General features: G+C 36.0%; 1 protein-coding gene across 2 annotated transcripts in view; it reads left to right on the forward strand.

Annotated features, from left to right (window-relative positions):
* The window catches only part of LOC118735153 (ER degradation-enhancing alpha-mannosidase-like protein 3), a 434164-nt gene that overhangs the window by 358022 nt on the left and 59371 nt on the right, over window positions 1-16771 (forward strand). The gene's annotated exons all lie outside the window — the stretch shown is intronic.

The following is a 16771-nucleotide window of genomic DNA, read 5'->3' on the forward strand; positions in this document are numbered from 1 at the left end:
TGTGGAGCACCCTGTGCAAACATTTTTACATTTATCACATTTTTGACATTCTCATTTATGATGTACCCATTTTTGATAAGCTTGCAGTTAGTTGAGCTGAACATTTTTATTCATTCGCTTTTTGTGCCTGCAAACCGTATATCGCGCGCTCATTTTTATATTGTAAAATTTGAAGACTAACCCTTTGAACATGATACAAATATTTTGAGATTCAATAAAAGGAACATCTTTTTATTTGCTGTAAGATCGTGTATTTAATAACGTTCGATTGGGTAAGAACCCCACGTTACACAGTAGCGAAGCAATAAAGCTACATATATGGCATAACCTGAAGTATTTGTAAGCAACGTGTATCCCAGCAAAGTATTGAAACTGAAGAAGGCCTTATATGGACTGAAGCAGTCAGGGCGTCAGTGGAATATGAGGTTGCATGACATCTTAATCGGTATTGGTGGCAATGCGTAACTGAACCATGCGTCTATACGAAACATAATGATGGAAAAATTAATTTAATAGCCGTATACGTGGATGACTTGCTTATTGCAAGCTCGAATAAGGCAGAGTTGAAGTTGATTAAAAACCAGTTTTCGGATCAATTGCAGATTGTAGACAAGGGTCCAGTTCAACTGTTCCTAAGCATGAAAGTTGAAAGAGAAGGTGAGAAAGGCGCAATATCGATATGCCAAAAGATACATATTAAGCAGTTGTTACAGCAACACAGCATGTTAGATTGTCGTCCGATAGCTACGCCACTTGATGCGAAACAACAAATAAATTGTGACGAACCTGCGTGTAAACGAGTTGACAAGCAAGAGTTTCAGTCACTCATAGGTTCGTTGTGGTATTTGGCTCTGTGCACTAGACCCGACATTATACACACAGTGTGCAAGCTCGCGCAGAAAAATAACGACCCTCATAGCGAACATTTGGCAGCTGCAAAAAGAGTGTTAAAGTATTTGCGTCTCACGACTGACATGGCGCTGCTTTACTCCAAGACAGGAAAAGCAATCGAATGTTATGCCGGTGCAGATTTGGGGGGGGGGGGACTCATTTGAGCGAAAATCGTACACGGGTTATGCCTTTCTTCTAGCAGGCTGCGTAGTATCATGGGAATCAAAGAAGCAATCGACTGTGGCTTTAAGCAGCACAGAATCGGAGTATGTAGCTTTGTCAACTGCAGCGAAAGAAGTTATGTTTTTAAAACAGTTTTTATAAGAAGTCAATTTACATTGCACTGACATGATTGTAATAAATGGCGAAAATTTAAGCGCATTGCATCTAGTAAAATATCCTGTATACCATACTAGGTGTAAGCACATTGAAATTAAATATCATCATGTAAGAGATATGTATAAGAAAAACTTAATCGATTTAAATACTGTTCAAGTACAGGGAATATTGCAGATGTATTAACTAAACACTTAAACAAGTTGAATCATAAGAAGTTTGTAAAAATTTTAGGTTTAAAGTAATATGTATTTAAGAAAAATATCTAACAATTGCGAATTAATTTTATTATTCGAAGTCAACAATGAATACCAGATTTGAGGAGTGTTGAATTTATATTTTTTTGCCAAACCTGATTTTCATTCTACGGATACTTTTGATTCGTGAATTCATTTTATCTACCCTTTTTTCTTTTTCTTGTTACTCCATAGTCCAAGTCTGAATAAATCTTTTGCAGCGTTAACACGTGTTCGGTGTTTTTCTTCTATCGGACTTGCAAATTCTTACAATATATATATATATATTTCATGATCCAATGATCGGATCTAAACCAGATTAGTATGGGACCACCTCTGGGACTCTACCTTTCCAATGCAAAAGAATTATCGAAATCGGTTGTCGTGGACCAAAGTTATGCGGTAACATATATAAAAAAAAATGTATTCCGACAAACTGATAACCTCCTCCTGTTTTGGAAGTCGGTTAAAAAAGAAAATAGTTTTCGAGATATAAGCAAAAGTTATGTTTTCTAGAACCTTTGGTCCCCTGATCTTAAACCTGAAAGTCCTTCCCTGCGGAGGCATATAGTTTTTAAGTAATTAGTAGTTAAAGTTGTAAAAAAAGTCAAATCCAACCTCACTTTTTCCCTTGCAGAGCGATTGAACTGAATCTTCGGTGCTGCCACACATCCCAAAAAAAAACTGGAAACAGAAACAATGAAAACGCACAATTTTTCATTCAATATTTTCACTATATATCGATGTATTTATTTAAAAGAAAAAGCGGCGCACGTGAAAATTTGCAATATATCGAAGTATTGATTTTTTTTTAAAGTCTCTCCATTTTTTATTAAAAACTTTCAATATATGTATATTGTGCATGTGCCTATACAATTCATAAGACTATTTTATTTTGCATTTATTTATATAAAACAGGGCTTGTTAATACATGTGTTGTCGCAGAGAATTTTATCCTATACAATTCATAGGACTTTTTTTATTTTACCTGTACTTATATGAAACAGGGCTTTTTAATATATATGTGTTGTCGCAGAGCAATTTATCCGGCTCATGTGGACCAAATGTTCATTTTGCATATTCAATTGATTTTTTTTAAAGCACCCCCATTTTTTATTAAAAACTTTCAATATATGTATATTGTATATGTGCCTATACACTTCATAGGACTTTTTTATTTTGCCTGCACTTATATAAACAGGTCTTGTTAATACATATGAGTAGTCCACTTGCAAACAGCGTTATGTGATTTTATAATAGTAAGCCATAAATTAAAAAAAACGTCTACAACCACAAGTAAAATCCAAATTTTATCTTTTTTCCATTATCTGAAAATTTTGATAAATAAGGGCCTAATAACATTAAAAAACCATATCGCAGTATGGTATTTTTTGCAAATTTTATGTATGTAAAATTAATATAGCGAGTTTTGAAACAGTAAATTTTACATAGCTAGCTTTTCGCGTTCTCTCTTCCATGAAGATTGGTCTGCTTCGTTTTTACGACGTCTTCCACAAGGCACCGAAGGTTCCACGTTTTCTTGCAGTTTTCTAAGTTCATCAGAAGATGGAGACCTTTTAACTTGTATAAATACGTACAATAAATATTATAGCGACTTTTGAAAGTGTATATATACTTACAGTTAGTATTATAGCGACTTTTGCTGGAGTAGCTAAAATTTTATGCTATTTGTTTCAGAATATATGAGGATTTTGCACTGTATTGTTAGTGGACATGACACTACTTTAAATACTGGGACGTTAACCACCAAAAACTAAAAATCGAAAAAATTTTACATAGAGCACTTTGCAATTGGACTACTCATATGTGTTGTCGCAGAGCATTTTATCCTATACAATTCATAGGACTTTTTTACTTTGCCTGTACTTATATGAAACAGGGCTTGTTAATATGTACATTTTATCTAGTTCACATGGACCAAATGTACATGATGCAGAGCTGTGTCACTCGTTCCTTATCTCGGGTGGGGGCAAACGAGTGATAGACACTGCTTTAGCTGAAAATACTTTTACTTTATAAATTTTTACCCCTTACCACAGGTGTGGGGAAGTAAAGTTTTAAAGGTAAAAGTTAGTAGAAAAAGATTAGAAGAATTGTTAAATGCTTTATCCCTTACCTCTGGTGGGGGGAAGTAAAGCATAAAAAATAAAGAGGTGTTTTAAAAGAAAGAAGAAGTTGTTGGGGTGAGACTCTGATCGAATCTGATCTGTTTATTAAATATTTTCCTTTTATATTCAATTTCTATGTCTAATCTTCTTGACTGACTACCCAGTATAAATTTGATGCATACGCCATCGCTGTTGGTGGCATGAGCTTGCTGCTGTGTATACATGCGAGTATAAATGAATCTTCATTTCCATTTAACACGTGTGGTTTCTTAGAGCGTATGCGTACTCTAACCATACACTTGTACTACTGCTGTATGCATATGGCTGTATTAATGTTCCAAAAACATACAAAAATGCATAAATGGAACAGTATTAAAGCATTCTTACAAGATATGTATCCCCATATGTCAATGCTACTTTTCTGATACATTTTACTATACGGGGACATACAAAAAAGTAGCATTTACATAAGCAAATGCATATCTTGTAAAAGCCCGTTGGTGCTGAAAATACTATCGCACAACACGTCCGTTCACTAAAATTGTTGTACATATTACAAAAATTCCACTTTAACTTTATCAAGAAATGTACTTAAAACAACAACAACGTATGTTCGCTAGAGTTCACACTAATTCACTCCCACAGCCTGCATACGTCATGAATGCTGTTTAGGCGCGTCTGCTAACACCAGGCGCCTAAATACATGCTATGTACTGCTGCATGTGCAAAAATTTCCTTTATGCAATTTAGGAAATTTTTGCACATGCACTTCTCAACTGCCATGTAATTGAACTTTCTTAAGTTCTAATTAAATGACACTTCAATGTATGCTCGGCCTAGTCTGATGCATCCTCCGGACACTGCTTCCGGAGCATTTTGCGGACTCTGCATGACTTACAACCATGCAAAGGTGGCAAACGAACTTTGACATTGGCCACAGTGCCTACCCACCATTTTTGAACCAATAAATATTTTTTTTTATAAATACATACATGCAAATACTGGTCTCCCCTCTCACTGAGTTATTCATGGTCCTTCGAGCCCGATATTTGCGGCTATGTCACATTCACTAGACGACCAAATCGTCTAGGGGGGGGCCGGTATGTTTAGGCGCGTCTGCTAACACCAGGCGCCTAAATACATGCTATGTACTGCTGCATGTGCAAAAATTTCCTTTATGCAATTTAGGAAATTTTTGCACATGCACTTCTCGACTGCCATGTAATTGAACTTTCTTAAGTTCTAATTAGATGACACTTCAAAGTATGCTCGGCCTAGTCTGATGCATTCTCCGGACACTGCTTCCGGAGCATTTTTCGGACTCTGCATGACTTACAACTATGCAGAGGTGGCAAACGAACTTTGCCATTGGCCACAGTGCCTATCCACCATTTTTGAACCAATAAATATTTTTATTTATAAAGACATACATGCAAATACTGGTCTCCCCTCTCACTGAGTTATTCAAATGCATACAACCGATTTCTACTGGGTAGTTATGCATGTATATATGTATATGTACAAGTATGTGTGTGTTTATTGCATTGTCTTTACTGCATGGCAATTAACATGTTTTGTCATGCTTAATGTGACCAACTGTTTCATAGCACAAAGATGTACAGGTTAGGTTAAGTTAACGCCGCGAGCCGATTTCGAAATTTGGAATGCGGCTAATTTCGATCCCTGAGAGCTCAGTGTTTGTTCAAAAGTGCGAGGATCAGATGAAATTTCAAGTCTCAACGCACGAATACCAATCGCACAATGGCCTGTCAGAACCCCCATCACTAGCCCTTGAGAGGTAACGTGTTTTAAAGTGCCCTATAAAAACATTTGCTGCAGCAGAGAAACATCTTTTCTTTTTTTTATGTCACAAAAGGACCCGGTTTCTCTTAGCCCAATAGCAGTTCGTGCTGTGACAATTCTGTCTGCAATATCCTCCGGCGCCGTGTTCAACATATGTATGTTAAGCGCCAGTGTAGGTGAGGTTCCTAATGCTCCGCTAATTCCTATTTTACAAGTGTAGCCTTCTCTAGTGAGTTCCACCAGACAAGGGCTGCTTGAAAAAATAAAGGCTTAAATCTGGTTTCTTAGAGCTAATGAATTAATTTTGGCGAGAGACCTCACATTTTACACATAGCTCACCTACAGCAGTACAAGACAACCGACACCTTTCTTACCTTACCTCAATGTTAGGCTTCCACGACAGACGCCGTTGATCGCCCACCTAGTTATCTGGTTCAGGTAACCTTGAGCCAGATCAAAAAGGGTGGCTAGAAACCGTCCCTTATTCAAAAGTTCCACATCATCTACATAGGCGAGCACCCGACTAATGACTCTGCAATGAGTGCAGGCGTGTCCCCACTCCGCCGCGGTAGTAAGCTGTAGATAAGCCTTATTAGGTTGGTTTCAACCCCCGGATTATGAATATATCGACTGTTGCCTCACGTGTGACATTATTGAAGGCCCCCTCGATATCGAAGAAGGCCCCTACTGCATAATCTTTATGCGTGAAGAGTTTCTCTGACCACTTTACCAATGCATGCAGGGCGATATTCACCAACCTTTTCTTGCAATAAGCATATTGAGCTCTTGAAAGACAGTCACGAGCAATCTCGTTTCTTATTCAGAGGTCTATCAGTCTCTCTAGAGTTTTTAGCAAAAACAAAGAGGGACTGATTGGCCTAAAATACCTAGGTGAAACATGTGCGCCTTTTCCGGCCTTCGGGCTGGGGATGTACCCGGTCCTCACGCAGTTCGCATAAACAGGATCCAACCAATTGCACGACACCTTCAGAGCCCTTCACTGCTGCGCAGGTATGATGCCATTGGTCCGTGGCGACTTTGATGGTTTGAACGAATTTAGCGCCCAGACCATGTGACGCTCGTCCAGAAGATTGGAGAAGTACAGGACCTGGGGGAAGATTCTGAAGGCAGTTAGCGACAATTTTCGAAACACTATCGCACTTTTTGACGCAAAAACATTTATATCATGCGTCAAAAAGTGCGATAGCGATCCGAAAATTGTCTCTAACTGGTTACACAATCTCCCTCCGGAAGTACCAAATATCGCAAAGAAGTACATTTGACTGTACTTCGAAGTACGAAGCACAAGAGCGAAAAAAGAAGTACTGTACTTGTATGTTTAGTCCATTCTTTTGTAAACACAAATGCATGTCTGCATTATGCTTATGCATGTATGCGTGTATTTATTCCCAGTCGAAAACGGCTGTATGCATTCATGAAGTATTCATGCTGTATGAGTAAATTAGTGTGAACAATTCATCCGTAGTCATGGATTTCCACGAATAAATTCTAGCGAATTGCAAGCGAACGTACGTTGTTGTTGTTTTAAGTACACTTTTTTGATAAATTTGAAGTGGAATTTTTTTAATATTTTCAGTCTTGTACAAAAATTTTAGTGAACGGACGTGTTGTGCGATAATATTTTCAGCACTAGCAGGCTTTTACAAGATATGCATTTGCATATGTAAATGCTACTTCTTTGTATGTCCCCGTATATTAAAATGTATCAGAAAAGTAGCATTAACATATGGGGATACATATCTTGTAAGAATGCTTTAATACTGTTCCAATAATGCACTTTTGTATGTTTGAAACATTAATACCGCCATATGCATACAGCAGTAGTACTATTGTATGGTTAGAGTATGCATACGCTCTGAGAAACCATACGTGTTAAATGGAAATGAAAAATCATTTATACTGGCATGTATACACAGCAGCAAGATCATGCCACCAACAGCGATGTCGTTTGCATAAGTTTCTACTGGGTTATTTATTTTAGGATAAGCAACGATCTTCGTAACTAAGCATAAAGATCGCAGCGAAAATGCATTGTTTTGCTTATCATACATGTGACAAGTAGTGGACTGTATATTTTATTTTATTTTATGTACTTTTTGTATATATTGATTTTCAATGAATTTTTGTATGTTTGGAACATTAATACAGCCATATGCATACAGCAGTAGTACTATTGTATGGTTAGAGTATGCATACGCTCTGAGAAACCACACGTGTTAAATGGAAATGAAAAATCATTTATACTGGCATGTATACACAGCAGCAAGCTCATACCACCAACAGCGATGTCGTATGCATAAAATTTCTACTGGGTTATTTATTTTATGATAAGCAACGATCTTCGTACCTAAGCATAAAGATCGCAGCGAAAATGCATTGTTTTGCTTATCATACATGTGACAAGTAGTGGACTCTAAATTTTTTTTTATTTTATGTACTTTTTGTATATATTGATTTTCAATGCTTAAGTATATCGCACACCGTCTTCAAAAGGGTCACAACTTAAAATTTGGCATTTTTGAGATTATGCGCTAAAAATGTACACGGAGCTTTTATTTACCTTTCAGCAGAAGCTGGAGCAAACGTTTGTTATAATTTGTTTAAAAAAACCTAAGGTAAAGTCGCCCTTGCCCATATGATTATCATGTGCTAAGAATTAGTTTTTCGTATTTTCTGACAAACGTATTTTTTTGAGTTGTGACTCTTCTGAAGACGAGTGTTATTGCGTATACCCAGGCAAATACACATGTTCAAAGATATTTGAACATATATTGAAGTACTGAATTTAAAGAAAAGCGCCGCATGCGAAAATTTGTAAGAAAAAATCCCGCGATTTTTGAATATTTATTGTCCCGCTTTTTTTTAAATCAACTCTTCGATACATAGTGAAAATATGCAATAAAAAATTTTGCGTTTGTTTGTTTTTCGACATTTTTTTGGGATGCGTGGCAGCACCGAAGTATCAGTTCAATCGCTCTACAAAGAATAAAGTGAGGTTGAATTTGACTTTTTTGCAAATTTAAGTACTAATTACTTAAAAACTATATGCTTCCGGAGGGACAGACCTTCAGATTTCAAACAAGGGAGACCGCCTCTACACCCCCTCATCACCATTTTTTCAAAGCCTGGTCCATTATTGGAAAATTTTCCCCGAAATACATAATATAGTTGCGTTCGCTTTACATTACCGAAGGGTCCCAGAAAACATGACTTTTGCTTATATCTCGAAAACTTTTTTTTTTATTAAATCGATTGATATTCTGGCTCAGCAGCCTCAAGTTCATCTAAAAAGTTTTAATTGCGTTTTTAGATTTTACTTCAAAACATTTTCTAAGTAAAGAAATACCACTTATCTGCCATTTTCTGACGGCAATCTTTTCCCACTACATTAGCCAAACTTCTAAGCTTTCTATTGAACAAAGAATAATAACGCGATCTATGCCAGGGATCATAGTTGCCAACTTCATGCTTTAAGCACTAGATTTAGTGCTTTTTGAAAGTTAAAACGCCAAAGAAAAATGCTTTAGTCATAGTGGCTTTTTAGTGCTTTTTTTCTGAACTCAAATTTCTCACAGATAGTTAAAACATAAAATTATTTGAAATATTTAAAGCTGTGGCAGCACTGAATTTAAGAGAATCTACAAATTTATAGCTGAATTTGCGAACCCACGTTCTTGTTAAATTGTATTCGCCTTGAAAATGCTAGTACACAGGTAATGGCGTTTTCATTTCTACCAAAAAATTTCGCCTTTTGATTGCCCCCTTCTCTTTTCGGGTTCGATTCCAAATTAAAGGCTAAGGGTGAGAAAATTTTGTGTTCGTTTCTTAAAATGTCACACTCTTGTAAGGCAAGAACCTTTGTCAGGAGTGAGATACACAAGGACAAGAAGCAAAAACATGCCACCTTAAAGGGTTGAATGTAACATCAAACACATTTTGCACCGGGGAAAGGCAACATTTTTTGGAAGAAATGAAATCACCATAAGTTAAGTATTTGTTTTCTAGTTATTTGTACATATTTTGATTGATTACACAGTTCGACAAGGTTTGACTTTTTTACTACCTGAGTAAAACACATCGAATCTTGTAGATATTTTGGTGCTGAATCCAACCTTATCCTAACCTCAAAGTGCCAAAAATATGGTTTTTGGCGATATTTGAGATTATATTAGTTGTGTTTAATGAGACCGAAAAAAGTGCAGAGCAGCTCAAGTTAGAGCAGAATCGAGCAGCTGTCAAAAAACAATAGAGCAAGTTGGAGCAACTCAGATCAGAAATCTCATGTTGCTTACTCTAAGTTACTCCATCAAAAAAGCTGGTATAAAAAAATCGTGCTCTACATTGCTCTAGTTCCACTTAGCGCAGACTCATGAAACAAAAAGTAGAGTAAGTTAGAGCAAGAAAAGTCCTCACGAAACACAATTTTATGAGATATCTTAACCTGGCGTAACCTAGAGCAGCTCATCAAACACAACTATTATGAAAGCAACATTTTTTTTTCTACTTAGGCCATCATTTAGTATGACTCTTCCCCTTTAAAATTAATTTTAGTTTGTTGCGATTCGATTTTTCTTTCTCGAGATATGTATACCAGTTTTAATGTGCAGTACTTCGGTATTATGAGTAATCATGGCATGTGTAGAGGCTGTTCAATCGTTATGAAATCGAAGAAGTTTTTTGTATTGATTTATACTTGTAAATATTGTTAATTTTTTTACTTTTGTTAAATACAAACTGTTAGGAAAAAGTTTCCTTTGATTCAAAAAAATTTAGTGCTTTTAGTGTGGTAAAACGCTTTTTTCCAAGTTTTGGTGCTTTTTGAAACTCAAAAGTTGGCAACACTGCCGGGGATATAACAAACTCCTTAATATTCAAAAAAACAATCTAAAAAAAAACTACTGGTTGAAACCCGCTATTACTAGGAATAAATCGATACCATCAAGGTTTTACTCAAATCACTATTGGAAAGGTATTTATAGATAAGGTTTTTTAATATAAAATAAGTTTAAGAAATAACTCATTTTTTGTTATATTTCCCAAACACATCAACCTCTTCAAGGGACAGATGACCCAACAACCGTTATGTATAGACGGGCTTGCTTATTTAGCTGCGGAAATGTAGTGCGAATATCTTCCCCTTCCTCTAATGGGTTGCTTTTTAAAGAATATGCTGAAGCATAATAACCCTGCAAGAACAGTGACAATCATTTGACCGGTAAAATGACGGACAATCCTGACAGAAATACTTGTCATTACTTTGTATGAAAGTTTCTATCAAAATATTAAGGGCAATGTGCAAAATTTGATGAAAAAAAGCGTATACATGTGAATCATCAATGATATAAACATTGGTCACAAATGAATAATCATGCTTGATGGGATCTTAGGTCAGTATTGACAAATCATACTTGCTATAAAAGTTGGTCAAATATGACTGATCACAATTGATGGGTTTCGACGTCATATTAAACAACATGAGCTTTTCTCTGCTCATAACATTATTAAAATTTTTTGTTTAATTTTAAACACTTAAATTTTTTTTCTAAATACTTATCGTTTATCTCTTAGCATTTTCTGGGTAAAACTTTCGACCGCGTCCTTTCGCTTCTAGATTTTTTTATTGTGATTTATAATGATGTACATATTTTCTTTTCTTGTGAACCTTTGCATCATCATTGACAATCATATGACCGGTCAAATGATAGTCACCGAAAAAAAATCGTATTCTATCAGCATTGTCAATTATATGACAGGTAAAATGATTGTCACTGTTCTACCCGCCTCGACTGGCATATACATTTTTGCATATGTGTTAATTTTACTTGTGAATGTGTTGGAGTTTTACGCTTCCGATACAGTTTTGCGCTTCCGATCCAGGTACTTTTTTCGATATCTATCTGACTTCCAAAACGACAATTGCTTTGCAAACGTACAAAGTATAATGTTCCATAACGCCGAACTACAAAATGTTGACGAATATACTTTTAAAAAACGCATCCGAAAATTTATCGAAACGCATCGCTAGCTGGATCAGCGCATCAGAAACAAAGTTGATGCTTCGTTTGTTATCGGTTACCATTAGTGTTTTAAAAATGGAAAATTCAGAAAAATTGTTCATTGCTATATTGAGTATTTAAAATATGTAATGTATATGGTTGCAATGTGTCGCAACTCTGCATATACAAACAGTTTGAATACCGCAGTATAACAGTTTCCAAACATTGTATTGATACGTTTTGGAAGTCGGCCATTCTGTTTCCCGACAAAGGTGAACGTTCCCTGCGGAACTTGGAAAAGTGAAAGGGACTGGGAAATCTTATTTGGAATGTTCTCTAACAAATGTGACTGATTATTTACGTTTCCTTAAAATTTTGTCATATTGGTTTATGGCCACCTAGATCGTTCAAATAACCGAAAGCGTGACGTTTCGTTTTCTATTTTTTCCTCGTATTCTACACTTTCTTCACATTCATCACTCGTTATCTGGTTGATGCGATCGTTTTGTTTGTTTGTCAAATTTTCTTTTAGCTTTGTCACAATTTGCAATCTTGCAATGCGCCCTTTTCTCTACAATTATAACAAATTGGACCAACTGAGCTTTTAAAATTCTTATTCACATCAACCGAGACGTGAGATGATTGCTGTTGAACATTCTTATAGTTCGTTTCACTCACTCTATTGCTATTCTCACTATTTGTCGGTATAAGGGTTGCCAGATTTTTTATGCGCGAAATCAGTACCTTAGACTTTTTCATGCTAAAAAAATCAGTACTTTTTAGTACATTTTTATTGAAAGCAAAATTATGAATGTAAGTAACAGAGAATACTTTAAAACGCCAGAGTACCTGTTTTTAACAATTAGGTTGTTCACACTTGCTAGGTTATAAGGTTATCTGGTTAAAAATTTTTATTCTGTAATGTATTTTGTTGTTGTAAACTGAATAAAAAATATAACTAGATAACCAGCCAAGTGTAAATAACCTTAGTATTTTGGTATATAAATAAAATAAAGTTCATAAAAAATTTAATTGTTATTCATCTTAACATGCGTGTTACACAGATGCTAATAAATTATTTTATATATATGACATTTTTGAATAGCAATATTGAGATCATTTCCATTTTCGGTGTTTATATAGTCAAAGAATTTTATATTTTTCATTTTAAAATTACTTTTAAGTTGAAGTTCACTTTCAAAAATTTTAATTAGAAGTCGGTTTCTCTTTGCGCCAGGAAACAAACTTTATACTTAAGATCATCTGAGTTGCTTCGTTTGAGTGTGGTACTGAAAAAAACAAAATTACATATTTTTTCAAACTGTTGAAAAGTACCAGGACCTCATCTTTGTTTCCTCATGGGTTAAATTAATTGTTTCAAGTATGCAAAAGCTTTGAAAGACATACACCGCTATTCTGCAATTCTTTCGTATTCGGACTTTGCTACGAATCGTAGAAATAGTATGCTGCAATCCGAATCGTGTTTTCGAACTTTCGAAATTCGTAGCAATGGCATGCCTAAAAACGAACGAGTAAGCTTTTTTGCGTAATTTTGTACGAAAACAATTCTGTGTTGGAGGGAAATAAAAGATGTAAATCGATGTGTGTTTGCAAGAAATATTGGTGGTGTTAAATTAAACAGATAAATTTGCCATTCGCATATACGTATATTTTTATCCACTGCTTTATATAAACGAGCAAAAAAGAATTTTTGTTGCCCCTTATCGAGAAACTAGGGTCCGGTTTAGTAATTTGTACAATGATTTTCGGTTGTTGTGTCCAAACGCATAACCCGAATCCAAAAACTTTAACATACACGTGTAATCAAAGGATTCACATTTTATTTAAGATATGTATATGTTTCAAACTTCCTACCACTAGCTGATTAATAAACTCGGTTTGCACTATGCACTTTTTTACAAATTTCGATGTGGGTTCTGCGCAAAAATACTGTGGACGGCGTATCCGGAGTGATATGCACAAGAAATGTTGTATACCTTTGACATGCGGAAGCCCCTCTTCCCCGCAACACAGAAAGGAGAATTCTACTAAGCGCGGCCGAAGGCAGTAGCAATCGCAACAGGTGGTGGACCCAACAAAGTGCATGTTTTCAATGGCTTGGAAGAAGCCGTTATTGCATTAACTGGATTGAGAACCAGAGCTTCAGGCATAGGAGGAGTTCTGGCTTGTGGTTCCACAATTCAACCAGAAGCTGGCATAGATGCGCCCATGGTTACTATGCCCGACAGCTCCGCATACCTTTGTGAATCCATTGCCATAGCGCCCACTTACTCTGCTGCTATAATTGCAAATGCATCAGAATCCATAATTTTCCTCAAAATATGTAAAATTAACCAATTTTACAATAAACTAGCACATGATGAGTGTTTTTTTTATTCCTTTCCACTTTGTTTTCCTTCATTCAGCTATCTTCGAAAAACAACTGATAGCTGGCAATGCTGTACATGTTTCCGCAAGGGTTGCAGCATGTGGATTTTTCGTTTTTCGTAGCGTACCTACGAATTACGAATTACGAAAATTGGGGTTCTAGAATAAGGGGGCAAGAATTCGCTAAAAAGCGTATCTAACTCTACGTCTTGTATGCAAAACTATTTTATAATGTCAGTAAATTGAGAAAACAGAATTGTAAGTTTTAGGCAAAGGCCATTATTAAAATTTTTTGTTATTACAGCGTGGCGACGAATAACTGTTACCCAAGTTTTTTTGAGAAATATTGTTAATTTGGGAGTATAAGGGACTCAAAATGGAGAAAATTTTCCTATGGCTACAGAAGATATGGAAAAAATTAAACTGAAAATTATTTTCGAGATAACTAACAACACTCGACAAAAAACGTCAGTCCTCTTTTTAAATAATTTACACTCCATCATATTATCGCAATTGCTACGTTTAAGGAAGTTCCAACGTTATATAAAAACCTTAAGAAAATCCTTAAGTGTTTTGTTTTAATTGAAGTACAGTACAAATAAGTACAAATTTTGATAAATCAGGACATTAGAGTACTGATTGAATGAATGAATAAAATCAGTACAGGAGTTAAAAAATCAGTACTGTACTGATAATATCAGTACGTCTGGCAACCGTAGTCGGTATATTTGACAGCGATTGCAGCAAACTTTGCAAACTTCATGGCACTTAATGTCTTAAGGAAACTATCTTCAGTTAGACCATTCATAATGTATCTTATTATCGATGTTTCTTCGATATTGTCCCTGCGGCCTATTGCCAACATCTTGCAATAAAAGCTTTGTTGCACACGCTTTTCGGGCTGTTTCGGTAATTACGAGCGTAAAAATAGTTGCGTTTAATGAAACAGAAAAAAGTGCAGAGCAGCTCAAATTAGAGCAGCTGTCAAAAAACAATAGAGCCAGCTAGAGCAACTCAGATCATAAATCTAATGAAACACTTTTCAGGCAGAAATTCTCAAAACAGTTCATTGCTCGACAGTTCAGTTCAGTTCAGTCAATTGTAAAGTGTGTGTGTGTTTGCTTGCTCTAAGTTACTCCATCAAAAAAGCTGGTGCAGAAAATCGTGCTCTAAGTTGCTATAGTTCCACTTAGCGCAGACTCATGAAACAAAAAGTAAAGTAAGTTAGAGCAAGAAAAATCCTCATGCAACACAATTTTGTGAGATATCTTAACCTGGCGTAACGTAGAGTAGCTCATTAAACACTACTATTAAGTTACTCTCTCACAAGTGCCAAAAAAGTGTCAACCCGTGCCAAAAGTGCCCAAAGCGTGAGGAACGCAAAAAACCACTTTTCGTGCCCGGAATCAGAAAATCAGCTCTAAACAATGATTTTATGTGTATTTTTCTTATATAGCTAATAAAATTAGCAAATAAATACATTTCTGAACCTTAAGTGCTATTTTCCATTATGGTGTTTTACAAAATTTGCTATTGGATGTAAACAAACAACAACTGTTATTTCAAATTGACTTCTTGCACATTTCTGCTCAGAAAAAAAAGTCCGGGCTGGTTCAGTCACGAAGGAGAAGACATTTACGATCCAAAGGTGGAAGGTATTCGCTCTCTATTACCCATTTTTCTAGCGTGAGGAACGCTTTCTGGACTGTTTTGGGCACCCGCGGGCTCGTGTGGAACAAACCTATTACTTAATTAACTTCTCACTTTCTAAAAACAAAGGCGGGTTTTCCGGCATGGTAGTACCGGCACATGCTAGCTTGCCGGGGATCGTTTCCACCCGCCTCATCTACCCCAACACAAACAAAAAGTAGTTGTGTGGAAGCTAAACGTAGGAAGAAGCGAATCCAAACAAATACGAAAGAAATCTGAAAAAGGGGGGCCCGTCCCTTCAGGTGGAGTCATCCCACCCCCTCTGCGTTCCTTACATACGCGGTCATGGGCGCTGCTCCGACTCCTACCTATTTGCAACGCCCCTTGCCAGACGTAGTCCGTCAGTCTAAGCGTCTATCTGTCTTGTCTCTGTTCTGTCATTAAGTCTTTGCCCTGTCTCCTATTGAACCCAGGTGTAAAATAAAAAAAAATGTAATATCCCGAATCGTACAAAAACTAAAATAATATATATTGATTAGATTAATTAAATAAACTAAGGATAAGGATAACGTGAACAGTGAACAGTGAATGTAAATTAAGTTCATACTAAAATGACATAAAAAGCAAACAAAATGACATGTGCGGAATAAAGCTAAGGCAAAATGTGGTAAAGGAAAAGGTGAGAGAATAACTATAGAGTAATTCTTTATCGGAATGGGAAGTGAACAAAAATAGATAACTTGTTGAATATGTGACAGATGCAAAAATCCTAATAGCTCCTAAATTCCATAAAATCTTAACTCAAACGATAATAAAAGATAAACCAATTAAAATTTATATTCATTGAATTGATTCAGAGATTATTAAACTGTGAGTTCATAAGGAAAACTAGGAAAGAAACAAACCTCTAATACATAAAAACTAGGGTAAGGTAACAAGCAACAAACAAACAAAAATCAATGTGTGAGCCACTCTTGGTCGCGCGGTTATACGTATATATGGATGCTGCTTTTCTCCCCTCCATTCAGCTCAGTTATGGGTCGATTACGGATAGCAACACAACCACGGTTCGGTTGCCAGCTGACAACGCAACTGTAAAGAAAATGGCAACTATCGGCAGTTGCTGTAGAGAATTTGACAGTTCGACAACCAGCGACCGGCTGTAAACAAGCTGCGCAAGTAAAATTATATTATTAAAATAAAGAATTTTAAAGAAAAGACAGCATTAAAGCTAAATTCTTCACAATTATTTGTTTAAGAGGAAGAGAAGTGCATGGACGTGGCTTCAATCTGGCGACATTTAAATGATATTTCCAATCCT

This window comes from Rhagoletis pomonella, unplaced genomic scaffold, assembly GCF_013731165.1.
Source record: "Rhagoletis pomonella isolate Grant_MI unplaced genomic scaffold, Rhpom_1.0 Rhpom_scaffold_00003, whole genome shotgun sequence".
NCBI classification, from domain to species: domain Eukaryota; kingdom Metazoa; phylum Arthropoda; class Insecta; order Diptera; family Tephritidae; genus Rhagoletis; species Rhagoletis pomonella.